Below are 14,256 nucleotides of genomic sequence, written 5' to 3'. Positions count from 1 at the left end.
ATCATGACCTTGTAGAATGAGTTTGGGAGTGTTCCTTTCTCTGCTATATTTTGGAAGATTTGGAGAAGGATAGGTGGTAGCTCTTCTCTAAAATTTGATAGAATTATCCTGTGAAGCCTACTGGTCCTGAGCTTTTGTTTGTTGGAAGATTTTTAATCTCAGTTTCAATTTCAGTGCTTGTGATTGGTCTGTTTATATTTTCTATTTCTTCTAGGTTCAGTCTCAGAAGGTTGCACTTTGCTAGGAATTTATCCATTTCTTCCAGGTTGTCCATTTTATTGACATATAGTTGCGTGTAGTAATCTCTCATGATCCTTTGTATTTCTGCAGGGTCAGTTGTTACATCTTTCTAATTTCTAATTCTGGTGATTTGAGTCTTTTCCCTTTTTTTTTGATGAGTCCGGCTATTGGTTTAACTTCTCAAAGTTAAACAATTCTCAATTTTGTTTAACTTCTCAAAGAGCCAGCTTTTAGTTTTATTGATCTTTGCTATTGGTTCCTTCATTTCTTTTTCATTTATTTCTGATCTGATTTTTATGGTTTCTTTCCTTTTTTCTAACTATAGGGTATTTTTCTTCATCTTCTTTTTTTTTTTTTTTTGTGGTACATGAGCCTCTCACTGTTGTGGCCTCTCCCACTGTGGAGCACAGGCTCTGGTCGTGCAGGCTCAGTGGCCATGTCTCACATGTCTAACCACTCCGCGGCATGTGGGATCCTCCCAGACCGGGGCACGAACCCGTGTCTCCTGCATCAGCAGTCAGACTCTCAACCACTGCGCCACCAGGGAAGCCCCTAATCTTCTTTTTTTTTTGATGTTCTATATCTAATTGCTTTAGCTGTAAGGTTATATAGTTTATTTGAGATTTTTCTTGTTTCTTTTAGTGGGATTGTATTGCTATAAACTTCCATCTTAGAAGTGCTTTTGCTGCATCCCATAGGTTTTGGGTCATAGTGTTTTCATTGTCATTTGCTTCTAGGTATTTTTTGATTTCCTCTTTCATTTCTTTAGTGATCTCTTGGTTATTTAGTAGTGTATTGTTTAGCTTCCATGTGTTTGTATTTTTTACAGTTTTTTTCCTGTAATTGATATCTAGTCTCATAGTGTTGCAGATGGAAAAGACACTTGATATGATTTTAATTTTCTTAAATTTACCAAAGCTTGACTTGTAACCCAAGGTATGATCGATCCTGGAGAATGTTCTATGAGCACCTGAGAAGTAAGTATATTCTGTTGTTTTTGGATCGAATGTCCGATAAATATCAATTAAGTCCATCTTGTTTAATGTGTCATTTAAATCTTGTGTTTCCTTATATATTTTCCTTATGGATTATCTGTCCATTGATGAAAGTGGGGTATTAAAGTCCCCTACCATTATTGTGTTATTGTCAATTTCCTCTTTTACGGCTGTTAACCTTTCCCTTATGTATTGAGGTGCTCCTATGTTGGGTGCATAAATATTTACAATTGTTATACCATCTTCTTGGATTGATCCCTTGATCATTATGTAGTGTCCTTCTTTGTCTGTTGTAATAGTCTTTGTTTTGAAGTCTATTTTGTCTGATATGAGAATTGCTACTCCAGCTTTCTTTTGATTTCCATTTGCATGGAATATCTTTTTCCATTCCCTCACTTTCAGTTTGTATATGTCCCTTGGTCTGAAGTGGGTCTCTTGTAGAGAGCATATATATGGATCTTGTTTTTGTATCCATTCAGCCAGTCTATGACCTTTGGTTGGAGCATATAATCCATTTACATTTAAGGTAAATATCCATATGTATGTTCCTATTACCATTTTTTAAATTGTTTTGTGTTTGTTATTGTAGATCTTTTTCTTCTCTTGTGTTTCTTGCCTAGAGAAGTTCCTTTAGCATTTGTTGTAAAGCTGGTTGGTGGTGCTGATTCTCTTAGCTTTTGCTTGTCTGTAAAGGTTTTAATTTCTAAATCAAATCTAAATGAGATCCTTGCTAGGTACAGTAATCTTGGTTGTAGGTTTTTCCCTTTCATCACTTTAAATATGTCCTGCCACTCCTTTCTGGCTTGCAGAGTTTCTGCTGAAAGATCTGCAGTTAACCTTATGGGGATTCCCTTGTATGTTATTTGTTGCTTTTCCCTTGCTGCTTTTAATATGTTTTCTTTGTATTTGATAGTTTGATTAGTATGCATTTTGGCATGTTTCTCCTTGGGTTTATCCTGTATGAGACTCTCTGTGCTTCCTGGACTTGACTATTTCCTTTCCCATATTAGGGAAATTTTCAACTATAATCTCTTCAAATATTTTCTCAGTCCCTTTCTTTTTTGTCTTCTTCCTCTGGGATTGCTATAATTCAAATGTTGGTGCAGTTAATATTGTCCTAGAGGTCTCTGAGACTGTCCTCAATTCTTTTCATTCTTTTTTCTTTATTCTGCTCTGAAACAGTTATTTCCACTATTTTATCTTCCAGGTCATTTATCCTTTCTTCTGCCTCAGTTATTCTGCTATTGATTCCTTCTAAAGAATTTTTAATTTCATTTATTGTGTTGTTCATCATTGTTTGTTTGCTCTTTAGCTCTTCTAGGTCCCTGTGAAACATTTCTTGTATTTTCTCCATTCTATTTCCATGATTTTGGATCATCTTTACTATCATTACTCTGAATTCTTTTTCAGGTAGACTGCCTATTTCATCTTCATTTGTTTTGGTCTGGTAGGTTTTTAATTTGCTCCTTCATCTGGTGTGTATTTCTCTGTCTTCTCATTTTGCTTAACTTACTGTGTTTGGGGTCACCTTTTCCCAGGCTGCACGTTTGTTGTTCCTATTGTTTTTAATGTCTGCCCTCAGTGGGTAACATTATTTCAGTGGGTTGTTTAAGCTTCCTGGTGGAGGGGACTAGTGCCTGTGTGCTGGTGGATGAGGCTGAATCTTGTCTTTCTGGTGTGCAGGACTTCGTCCAGTGATGTGTTTTGGGGTATCTGTGAACTTATTATGCTTTTAGGCAGCCTCTCTGCTAATGGGTTGTGTTGTTTTCCTGTTTTGCTAGTTGTTTGTCATGGGGTGTCCAGCACTGGAGTTTGCTGGTCATTGAGTGGAGCTGGGTCTTAACATTGAGATGGAAATCTCTTGGAGAGCTCTCACTGACTGATATTACGTGGGGCCTGGAGGTCTCTGGTGGTCCAATGTCCTGAACTTGGCTCTCCCACCTCAGAGGCTCAGGCCTGACACCTGGCCAGAGCACCAAACCCCTGTCAGCCACATGGCTTAGAAGAAAATGGAGGGATAAAAGGAAAGAAAAGATAATATAAAGTAAAATAGAATAAACAAATTTATTAAAATAAAAATATTATTAAAATGAAAAAAATTTAAAAAATATTAAAAAAAGAAGAGAACAACCAAACCAATAAAGAAACCCACCAATGATAATAAGCACTGAAAACTATGCTAAGATAAATATAAAAATCAGAAACTAGTCAGTCATTTACAGCAAACCCCAAGTCTACTGTTGTCCCCAAAGTCCACTGCCTCAATTTTGGGATAACTCATTGTTTATTCAGGTATTCCACAGATTCAGGGTACATCAAGTTGATTGTGGAGATTTAATCCACTGCTCCTGATGTTGCATGGAGAAAACTCCCTTTCTCTTCTTTGTTTGCACAGCTCCTGGAGTTCAGCTTTGGATTTGGCCCTGCCTCTGCATTTAGGTCACCCTCTGGTGTCTCTTCTTCACCCAGAAAGGAGGGGATTAAAGGAATGGCTGATTAAGGGGCTCTGGCTCAGTGAGACCGGGGGTAGGGAGGTGTACAGAATGCAGGGCGAGCCTGCAGTGGCAGAGGCCAGCATGATGTTGCAGCAACCTGAGGTGTGCCATGTGCTCTCTTGGGGAAGTTGTCCCTGGATCATGGGACCCTGGCAGTGGTGGATAGTGACCTGTGCTTGCACACAGGATTCTTGGTGGCTGCAGCAGCAGCCTTAGCATTTCACACCCATCTCTGTGGTCTGCGCTGATAGCTGTGTCTCACACTCATCTCTGAAACTCATTTAGGCAGTGCTCTGAATCCCCTCTCCTCGTGCACCCAGAAACAATGGTCTCTTGACTCTTAGGTATTTCCAGACATTTTCCCAGACTCATTCCTGGTTAGCTGTGGTGCAGTAGCTCGCTTCAGCTATGTTCACGTAGCCAACCCCAGTCCTCTACCTCGGATCTGACCTCCAAATCTGGAGCCTCAGCTCCCAGCCCCCGCCCATCCCGGTGGGTGAGCTGACAAGCCTGTCAGTCTGGTGAGTGCTGGTTGGCACTGATCCTCTGTGCGGGAATCTCTCCACTTTGCCCTCTGCACCCCTGTTACTGCACTCTCCTCCATGGCTCTGAAACTCCCCACCCCCGCCCATCTCCCGTCTCCACCACTGAAAGGGCTTCCTAGTGTGTGGAAACTTTTCCTCCTTCACAGATCCCTCCCACTGGTGCAGGTCCTGTCCCTATTCTTTTGTCTCTGTTTTTTCTTTTGCCCTATCCAGGTATGTGGGGAGTTTCTTGCCTTTTGGGAAGTCTGAGGTCTTCTGCCAGCCTTCAGTAGGTGTTCTGTAGGAGTTGTTCACATGCACATGCATTTTTGATGTATTTGTTAGGAGGAAGCTGATCTCCACATCTTACCTCTCCGCCATCTTGTAGGTCCTCTTTAAATCTTATATCCTGATGAGGGATAACATATGTAGGTGTATTATGAATAAACCATGGTTCATGTTCTTTTTTGTACTGTTTACATTTTACTTCATTTGAAGAACCTTTCCTCCCAATTCCAGGTAAAGCAAAGAGCTGTAAGGCTAGAAATCATCACTCAGGAACAAAAGTGTACAAATATCTACATCCATGAATTTAATGCAAGACTACAGAGAGATACATGATATTTTGTTATTTGTAGGCACCAGCAAGTTTTCACAACCTAAGATCAAGGCTGAAAACAAAGAATTATTACAATGGCTACTTGAAATGGTATAAAATTGCCCTGGGAAGTATGACCAAAAACAAACAAGCAAACAAACAAAAACAAACCTTAGAGGTCAATGTAAGGCAAAAATGTACTGTAGTTAGTACATTACTGCATATTTACTTTATAGGTCAGTTACAGATCTAAATAGATCTTAATGGTAGAAAACAAAAGTTCATTTGATTCATAAGTGTGGCTTATTAATATCTATTGTGAAAGCTACAAGTGCAACTATTTAGGGCACTTACCTCATTCCACAGGGTGAGCTGTAATGTTGATGCAGCCTATAGCACTAACATTTCTCTATTATTCTTTTATTTTATACTTCTATCATCATGATTATGTTGGGTTGATCTACAATATTCTAAGACAGACGAGATCCTCTTATGGCTATGTCAAATATTGGACACAAAAAATAAAGCCTCATAAAAATACTAAAATCCATTGAATTGTACACTTAAAATGTGTCAATTTTATGGTATGCAAATAATATCTAAATAAAGCTCCTTAAAAAAAAGATAGAAGCAAGACAGAATATCACTTGAAGCCACTACTGATTGATGACTTGGGATTCTTGGGTCTTCTGTGAAATACAGTAGTGTCAGTTATTCATCTCCAACTTTTTATCTTAAATTGCTTCTTTCCTCCAGATACTTCTCCATCTTCAAAAATGTCCAATCAGCTTCAGCTCATAAAAGCAAATATGAAACAGAACAAATCTTTATCCTTCTTTCCTCCTTTTCTGCCTTCTCTTAGGTTTTAGATTTTTTTTTTAAAGTCTGCACATTCTATTTCTTCATCTTTACCCCCCACCCAGTTCTGGCCCCTCACTTTACTATTGGATTGAGACTGACTGTGCAGCATTCACTAGTTGTTCTTGGATTGCCAGATATAATGATTTCTGCACAGTTCTCATCTTCCTGGAACTCTCTGAAGCAAGGGACATTCTTGAGAATCTCTTTTCATTAACACATTTTTTTTTTTTTTGCTTCAGTGATGCTATTTTTAACATGTCATATCCCTTCTCTAATTAGAGTTTTACAGTGTTATTTCTTTTTTTGGCTTATCTTGTAGATCCCACTTCTCCCAATCTTAGATGCTTCCCAACTACATTCTCTCATTCTCTTGGCATTAGCTCTCACAGTTCTATGAAAATGACACCCAAACCCCCAGCTCTATCCTTACTCACTGTCTTAACTTTGGGTACATATTTTCCACTTTCTTTTTGATTTCTCCATCATCTCATACTGAACTTCAAAAAAGGCATCTTTCCTCTTCCCCAGACTTTATCTCCCAATCTTAATTAATAATATATTCATACATCTAGTCAACCATCTTAGGATGTTTATATTATCTAAAATTCCTATCTCTTTTTTATTCTCTGTATCCAGTCAGTTACCAGGTCCTGTCATTTCTATCTTGAAATTTCTTTCATGTTATATAAAACCTTTCTCTGTTTTCATAGTTATAAACTATTCCCAGGACTTTAAGGCAAGGAAGGGACTGTTACATATACAGTCTAGTAACACAGAATTCCCTCAAGACCTTACTTTTTGTAACACTCCAGGAGGCTGTCCTGACACAAAGTTCAGCATAATGTGAAAGAACAATGTCTTTAGAATCAGGCCAGGACTGGAGCTATCACATATGGTGCATTGCTGTAAATTAGAAAAACAATCCTAAAATATACATCTTTCTATCAAAAAATAGTCATAATATTGATTTTGCAAGACAAATAAACTCTATAGACACCTGCGGGAAATTTTCAATAATAAATATACCAATCTACCTCATCTATACCCTTATATGTAGTGTTCTAACAAGTGCAGAAATTACACAGCCATACATGGTAGCACTGCATGGGTCTACATTGTTCAAATCCTGGCCCTACGGCTATGTAACATTGGTAATATACTTAACCACTTTAAACTTCAGATTTACGACCTATAAAGTGTGACTAATATTGCTATCTCTTTCAGAGATTTTAGCAAGGGTAAATAAGAAAATATATATATATATCTATATATATATATATAGATATAGATATAGATATAAATAAATAGCAACTTCAAGTTTACCTGCATATGTTCTCAATCTACTGCCCCAATAGTACAAATCATTAAAAGATGCCAGATTGTGGAATTCCTTACACTAATATAAAGATGGGATGAAAAATACTGTTGGTTTTAACAGCTCACTATAAATTATTAAAATTTTTATCTCTGAGAATATTTCATGGAGGACATTTCAAAAGAATTAGAAGAATAGATGTCCTATTTTTCCAATAACTAAGGGTGTAGCCCAGAGCCTAATGTTTATACCTGAAAGTTGCTGCTAGCTATTTGGACAAAGTGATGAGACGGCTTTTAACGCACTACAAGAAAATGTCTTGGTTTCATCATTTCCATGTTATGATTATATTTTATTATTCTCTTATTTTAGGATCAGCAAACTATAGGCCATGGGCCATATGTACTCTTTTTGTAAATAAAGTTTTATTGGAACACAGACACACATTTATATATGCATTGTCTAGGCTGCTTTTCCACCACAATGGTAGAGTTCAGTAGTTGTCACAGAGAACTGTTGGTCCACTAAGCATAGAATATTTACTATCTGGCCCTTTTCCTAAAATATTTGCTGATCTCTTGCTTTCTGGTCACTTTAAAAATATTACTTCACTTGAACTTCGATTTTGCTCAATTTTACACATATGAAGAAAAAAGATTGTATTAATCTGGAGTATGGTGAGCCTTATTTTTCCTTCCAAAGTATATTTTATGGCTCAACAGTGGAAAGCTAGTTTCTGTATGCTGCCTTAAACATGTACAATTCTCAGGTTTTCTATTTTTAAAAAAAGAAAACAATACAAACAAAAACCCCCTAAGGCAGAACAACCTGTTTCTTTTCACCAGATTTTTATTGTCATTACCTAGAAAATGTTTCCTGTAAGAAATAAGCTTTTCAACAACTGATGTTTTCATTTCTTTTAACATTAAAAAGTGATAGTAGGGAAACATCCATTTAATAATCAGAAGAGCCATGAATTTGATGACACAGTGATGGAGTTATTTTCCTGTTGGAAACTATTTTTGATTGAAATTCAGGGAATTCATGATTACCCATTTTTTTTATTAAAGCAAGTAGTTGAAACCATACTTTTCACATGGGAAAACAATTCCTATTTGCAAGATTAAAAAAAATAATAATAATCTACGTTAAAAGCTTAGTAAATAATGGTTTCTCAATAGTAGTTATTTTTTATTATAAAGATTACGTTCATTAAGTAAAATATGTCAAATTATTTGAGCATACCCTTCAAAAAGTCTATTTAATGCTCAACTCCCATCAGTTTGTTTTGAATTACTTAACTATTCCTTCTGTGTGCTACTTCTCATTTTTAAAAATGAATAAGAATTTAACAGTCCTCACCATTTTCCACCTTTAACTTAAAAGAATTCTACCAAAGACACTTATAATTTAAAAGCTAGTTGTCTGGTGTCATTTGGATGTGTAGACATACCTAAAGGTATAATTAGTTATGGAGCAAGGAAATATACAGCAAACTTTAAGATATTTATTTTTTATCAGGCTTTCCAAATTCCTAAATATCAATGGCCAGGGAATGGACCTTAATTATAAGAACATCCTCCAAGAAGTTTGCTGTCAGTTAAGACATTCTTTATAATGTGTTTTAGAGTCAAGTCATGAAAGTTAAGTTTTCCTATTATTAACTGTGAAGCAGTTAAGAAATACTTTGGGATCCAATATAGAAAATCCTCAAAGTTAAATAAAATTGGTAGGAGAAATGAAATCTCTTTTTAAAAGAAGAAATTGATTACAAAAAAGTAGCATTTCCACTGATATCAAAATATAGATACAAAGCACAACAGGGTGCATATTAGCTGGATTATGAAAGATATTCATAGACAAGCATAGTTCAAAACAACCTAGTTCTGGTTCCTGCTCCTGCCATTGTTATGAGGATTCATTTTATCTGGAAATATAAATCTCCCTAAAGTCACAGTAGTTCTTGGGGAAAATCTAAAGAATTTGAGGTTCGAATTTAGTCTGGATTCCTAAGATCTTTTGGACCATGTATCTTTCTCCTGAAAATGCTTCAGACCAAATTGTAGTCTATATTATATATCGTATTCTAGACTGTGGTCCTACAAAGCTTAAAATTTACCTCCTTTGGGGACTATAGCTCATCAGCACAGGGATATGGAAGAGTTGTTCTGCACTCTTATTATACCAGGAGTGCTGCTCACCAAAACAATCAGTTTATTCAAGTAATTGGAAACCAATGTGAAGTATTTATACACAGTGAACACAGCCTAAGACAAAAACTATAGTTTGGGAAAATAATAAGAAGTTAGTGTTGGACAAGATGACCATGAGAAGTTATCTATCTCATTTTGTATAAGAAAGGCATACTGGAAAGATGACAGGTAGACTTGCTGTATCCACATTCCTGTTGGGAAAAGGGATAAAGTATCATCTGAATGATTAGGCTTTAAAGTTTAAGGCCATTAGGGATTTGGAATGTTTGAGATGAAAGATCTGAAACATCAGCCAAGAATTTATTTAGTTGTCAATAATGTGGGAAACTATTGATACAATATGGTTCTGGGATATCCAACATAGAAAATAAAATTTGAAATTGTTTCTCATACTTGTCTTTGTCTCATATTTTTATAGTTTCTTTTGTGAGAAAAAAAAGCCAAGCCTCATTTTAAAGTTCATCTCAAAATTCCATGAATGAAAAGAGAAGGACTTTAAGGAAAGGTCAAGGCACTCTAATCAAGCCTCTTGTTTTGGTTAGAGGTTCAGGGCTTATTGAGTAAGAAGATGTGATGTGTTTTCTGGAATGACCAATCACACTAAAGGGTAAACTTTCTTTTTAAAGAATTTTATGCAAGGATGACAGAAGTCTCTTTTCTTTATGAAGATGTATGACTCATTAATGAATCAGTCTTTGTCTTACACTAGACAGCAATCACATGCTGACTAGTAAGGTGGCTTCTGTTAGCAAGAACTGTCTCATCCATAAGCAGCTTAAAGTGGAAGCCAAATACATGAAAATAAATTGAATGCAAAATAGACTCAAGATTTTGAAATGTAAGTGATCAGCAAAAGGAATGATAATCTTGGAATATAAGTAATGACTGTATTAGGTCTATTAAGCTATCTTTGAATAGATGGGTAAAGTGCTAGGAACAGGCAAACCCACAATCATGTCTGGGACAAAGGGTCTCAGAAGAGACAAAGGGATGAAGTCAGATGTGAAGAGATTTTGTGTAAGCCGCCAGAAGGAACACTAACACTGCACTCTCACACTTGGGTCTGTATCTCATTGGGCATCTGTCTTGATCATTCAAAATAGAAAATTTTAAACCTCAGTTCAGGCTGGAGCATTACACATGGCCCCAATCCTATGCTGAGTATGTGACAGAGATCCCTGGGTAAACTTTCCTCTCATTTCCTAAGGGTTCCATTGGAGACAATTTCCCGCCCCCCCACATATTAGGAACAACTTACATGTAGAATGAATTCTGGTTTTTTAATATCTTATGTGGATAAGGGGAGAGTTGGCCATTGTTATTTCTTCCTTCCATAAAATTAGTCACCAAAGTGAAGTATTTTTGGAACAAAGTACTCAAAACAACATCATTAGGTGAATAAAGCAGCATAAAAGGCCATAAATTTAATTATCTCTGTGTGTACACTGTCTTCTCAATTGTACCCTATTACAAAGTGGATCCTTATTGATTTACTTAATGTCTGCTTATATTTTGGTTTCTGCATCTGTTGTCATTTTCCATAAGGAGAAAAGAATAGCTTTCCCTTAGAGTAGCAATGTAAATGATCAAAGTAACAGATCTTTGGAAACTAAGTTATCTTTTTTCTGTTCTCTTCCATCTACTGTTTTTCATTAGTCACCTCAGGAGATTAAATTTTCTTTAGAATACAAATTGGATGTAATTTTGCCTTGTCACTTAAGAAATTGTTAATCCTGGAAGTTAAATTTTGTGACAAAACAACATTTTAATTGATTTACTTTTCAAATCTGCTGTAATTAACCAAATGTGTCTAGTTCTTGAGGAAGAGGTCTATAATTCTCCTGTATGAAAATATCGAGCAATGAAAGTCTATCTGGAAAAGATTTTTCTCCCCAGCCAATCACATGGTTTTTCCCCTTAATTAAAAAAAAAGGGGGTACTCTAAATGCCAGCTACACTTTTCAGTTGACCAGAGGAAAGCCCATAACAACCTCTATCTTACTGAATGCAGTGAACATGCTTCCGTCCTCATCAGACTTGTTCTCTGCAGCCTCCACACTCTTGCCTAGTCAAGGTCCCTCCTTCCACAGATCCTTCTTCTTCATGTCTTCCATCATGCCATACTCTGTTGGATTTTCCTGAGTTTCTTTGTTTCTCTTCAGTTTCCCTTGCTGGTTCATTTTCCTCTGTGCATTCTTTAAATGTCTGCATTCTCCAGGGCTCTGCTGGCATTAGCCTCTCTTCTCACTTCCCAACTCTCCTACCTTATGCAGCACAGCTAAGTCTTTAACAACACAGGCTACATAAACCGACTACCTACGTTTAATCTTGTGCATTAGTTTTCTATTGCTGTGTAGCAAATTCCCACAACTTTGTGGCTTAAGACAACACTCATTTAGCATTTCACAATTTTGCAGGACAGAAGTCTGGGTGGAGTTCAGCTGGGTCCTCTGCTCAAGGTCTCAACAGGCTGAAATTTAGCTGGAGGCTAGGGCTGAGGACTCATCTGAGAGGCTTGAATCTTCTTCCAAGCTCACTAGTGTTGGCAGAATTTAATTTCTTGTGATTGTAGAACTGAAGGCCCCATCTTCTTGATGGCTGTTGGCCAGGGCTTAGTGTCAGTTCTTAGAAGCTACCTGTGATTCTCTGCCACGGGGCCCCATACCTAGACCTTCTAACACTTCCAATTTCACGTTCTTTTAAAGGGATGAACTGATTAGGCTAGGCCTACATCATCTCCCTTTTGTTTTTAACTCAAAGTCAAATGATTAATAACTAAATAGTAGGAATTGTATCCCAGCACATTTACAGCTTTTGCCCTGCACAACAGAGGAAATTGTGTGTACAAGGTACGTTCACCAGGGGTTAGGAGTGTTTGAGGCCATCTTAGAATTCTGCCTATCACATCCTAGTTCTGCCATTTACTAACTGTATGAATTTAGGCAAGTTATATAATTTCTCTGTACCTTGGTTTTTGCATCTTTAAAGTGGGATAATAAATAAAATATTCTTTGTGGAGTTATTTTGAGGATTAATGGGATTGATACATGTAAAATCCTTAGAACTGTGCATGATACATAGTAAGAGCCTGCAAATTTTCAGTTATCATTATTAATCTATTTTCTCCCCATAGATATTGTATCCACTCCCATGGCTTCACACACGTTGCTGATATTCTTATGATTGATATTGCTTTTCCAAAAAATTGCACTTTTTAAATCTAAACTTATGACTTCACTTGCAAACCTGATCTTTTCTAGTGATTCTTATCACAGTAAATAGTACCATTATACTATTATAGTATAATAGTTCCTTATACTTTCCAATTTTCTCTTCCTTTCCTATCATTAATTCATTAAAAAATTATTTTTTGGAGTATCAACTATGTACAAAGCATATGATGGCAGAGGATATAATGGTTGGTAAAAAGATACAGTCTCTGCCCTCATAGAACTTATAATCAAGTTAGAGAGACAGATTATACTGTATCCCACAAAACTTATTAAAACAAACCCATTTTCTCAATATCTTTTGCAAACACTCAAGTCAAAGACACTACATCTCTTTCCTGAACTAGAGCAATAACCCTTCACTGGGTTCCTACATTCACTCTTCCTCCACTTTTTTCCTCCTCTCAGAGCTACCCTCTTCAAGGAAACCTTATTATGTCACTCATCTGCAGAAATTCTTTCAATGGCCTCTTGTAATATGTAAGATAAAAACAAATCTTCTTCATAACCTGTCATGCTCCTGCTGGAGCTCTCCAGCTTTTTGCACCCCCACTCACCCCTCCCTGTCTGTGCTTTAGACCTATGGGCTTCTTCTTGCTCCTCCATGGTGCCTTGCTCCTTCATGCCTCAACACTGTGCACCTGCCAGTCCTTCAAAACTGGCCACTCTCTCTCTTTCCTGATCTGTCTTTGCCTGATCATTCTCAGTTTACATTTTATTCCCTCCAAACTAAATCAGGATCCTCATTATACTCAAAGTACCATATGAGTCTTCTTCATCACATTTAATATAACATATAGTTATATATTGATTTGAGTCATTATTTGATTAATATCTGCCATCATTCTGAAGAAGGGATGTTTGAGACAAGATCTAAAAGAAAAGCTTCAGCCACATGAAAAGTTAGATTTCATAGATTTCAAGTGTGTTTTGTTTATGAGGGAATATGACATAACTTGTATTTTAAATGTAAAGGCTAATCTCAGAATGGGGGTTTGAGGGGCAAGCTTCCTATGTAACTACCTCTCTGTTAATTCAGACCAAGCTTACCTTATTAGTATTTGGGAGGGAACACATTTATGATCATGAGGGTTACTGAAGACTTGAACAAGAATGTGAAAAAGTGTTCTTTAAACTATAAAACTCACAACATGACTTTTGCTGCTGTTATTGTTAGTATCACCAAAATATCAGTTTATCCAAACACTTGAATTCGGTTGAATTTGATCCATTAGATTACACCCAAATACTTGGTTTACTTTACCAAATTCTTTAGGTCTACTTGTGATTTTTTCCTTAAATTTACGTATGTTATGTGTGTGTGTGTGTGTGTGTGTAATACCGTTCTATCTATCAATATGTAAACATACATTTGGAATACACACTCACACATATACATATGGTGTATGTGTGGTGCATATGGTATATACACATGCTTCCTATAATATATTTTAATCTAGTGTTCATTATCATAAAATGGATCAAGTTCAGCAGTCCTATTATTATAGCTTTATTTAAAATGTTAATTTTTAATACAATTCAATAATGCTTAATAAGATGGTATTTGGGATATAATCTATCAATAGGCTTTGAAAATAGTGAAACAAGTAAAATTCCTTTAGCTTAAAAGTGTTTACTGATTTTTAAAATATATTTTATGAATATTCCGAAACTTTAGTGGTCAAGGCAATAAACAAAAACTTTTAGATGATGAGTACGCTACTAACTTTTTGTAGAAAATATTAAAAATCATTGTTAAAAGTAAAAGCACCTTTATCTTCAAGC

This window comes from Mesoplodon bidens, assembly GCF_964165515.1.
Source record: "Mesoplodon bidens genome assembly, chromosome: 11".
NCBI classification, from domain to species: Eukaryota; Metazoa; Chordata; class Mammalia; order Artiodactyla; family Ziphiidae; genus Mesoplodon; species Mesoplodon bidens.
The sequence above is the reverse complement of the archived record's forward strand: the minus strand, read 5'-3'. Positions refer to the sequence as shown.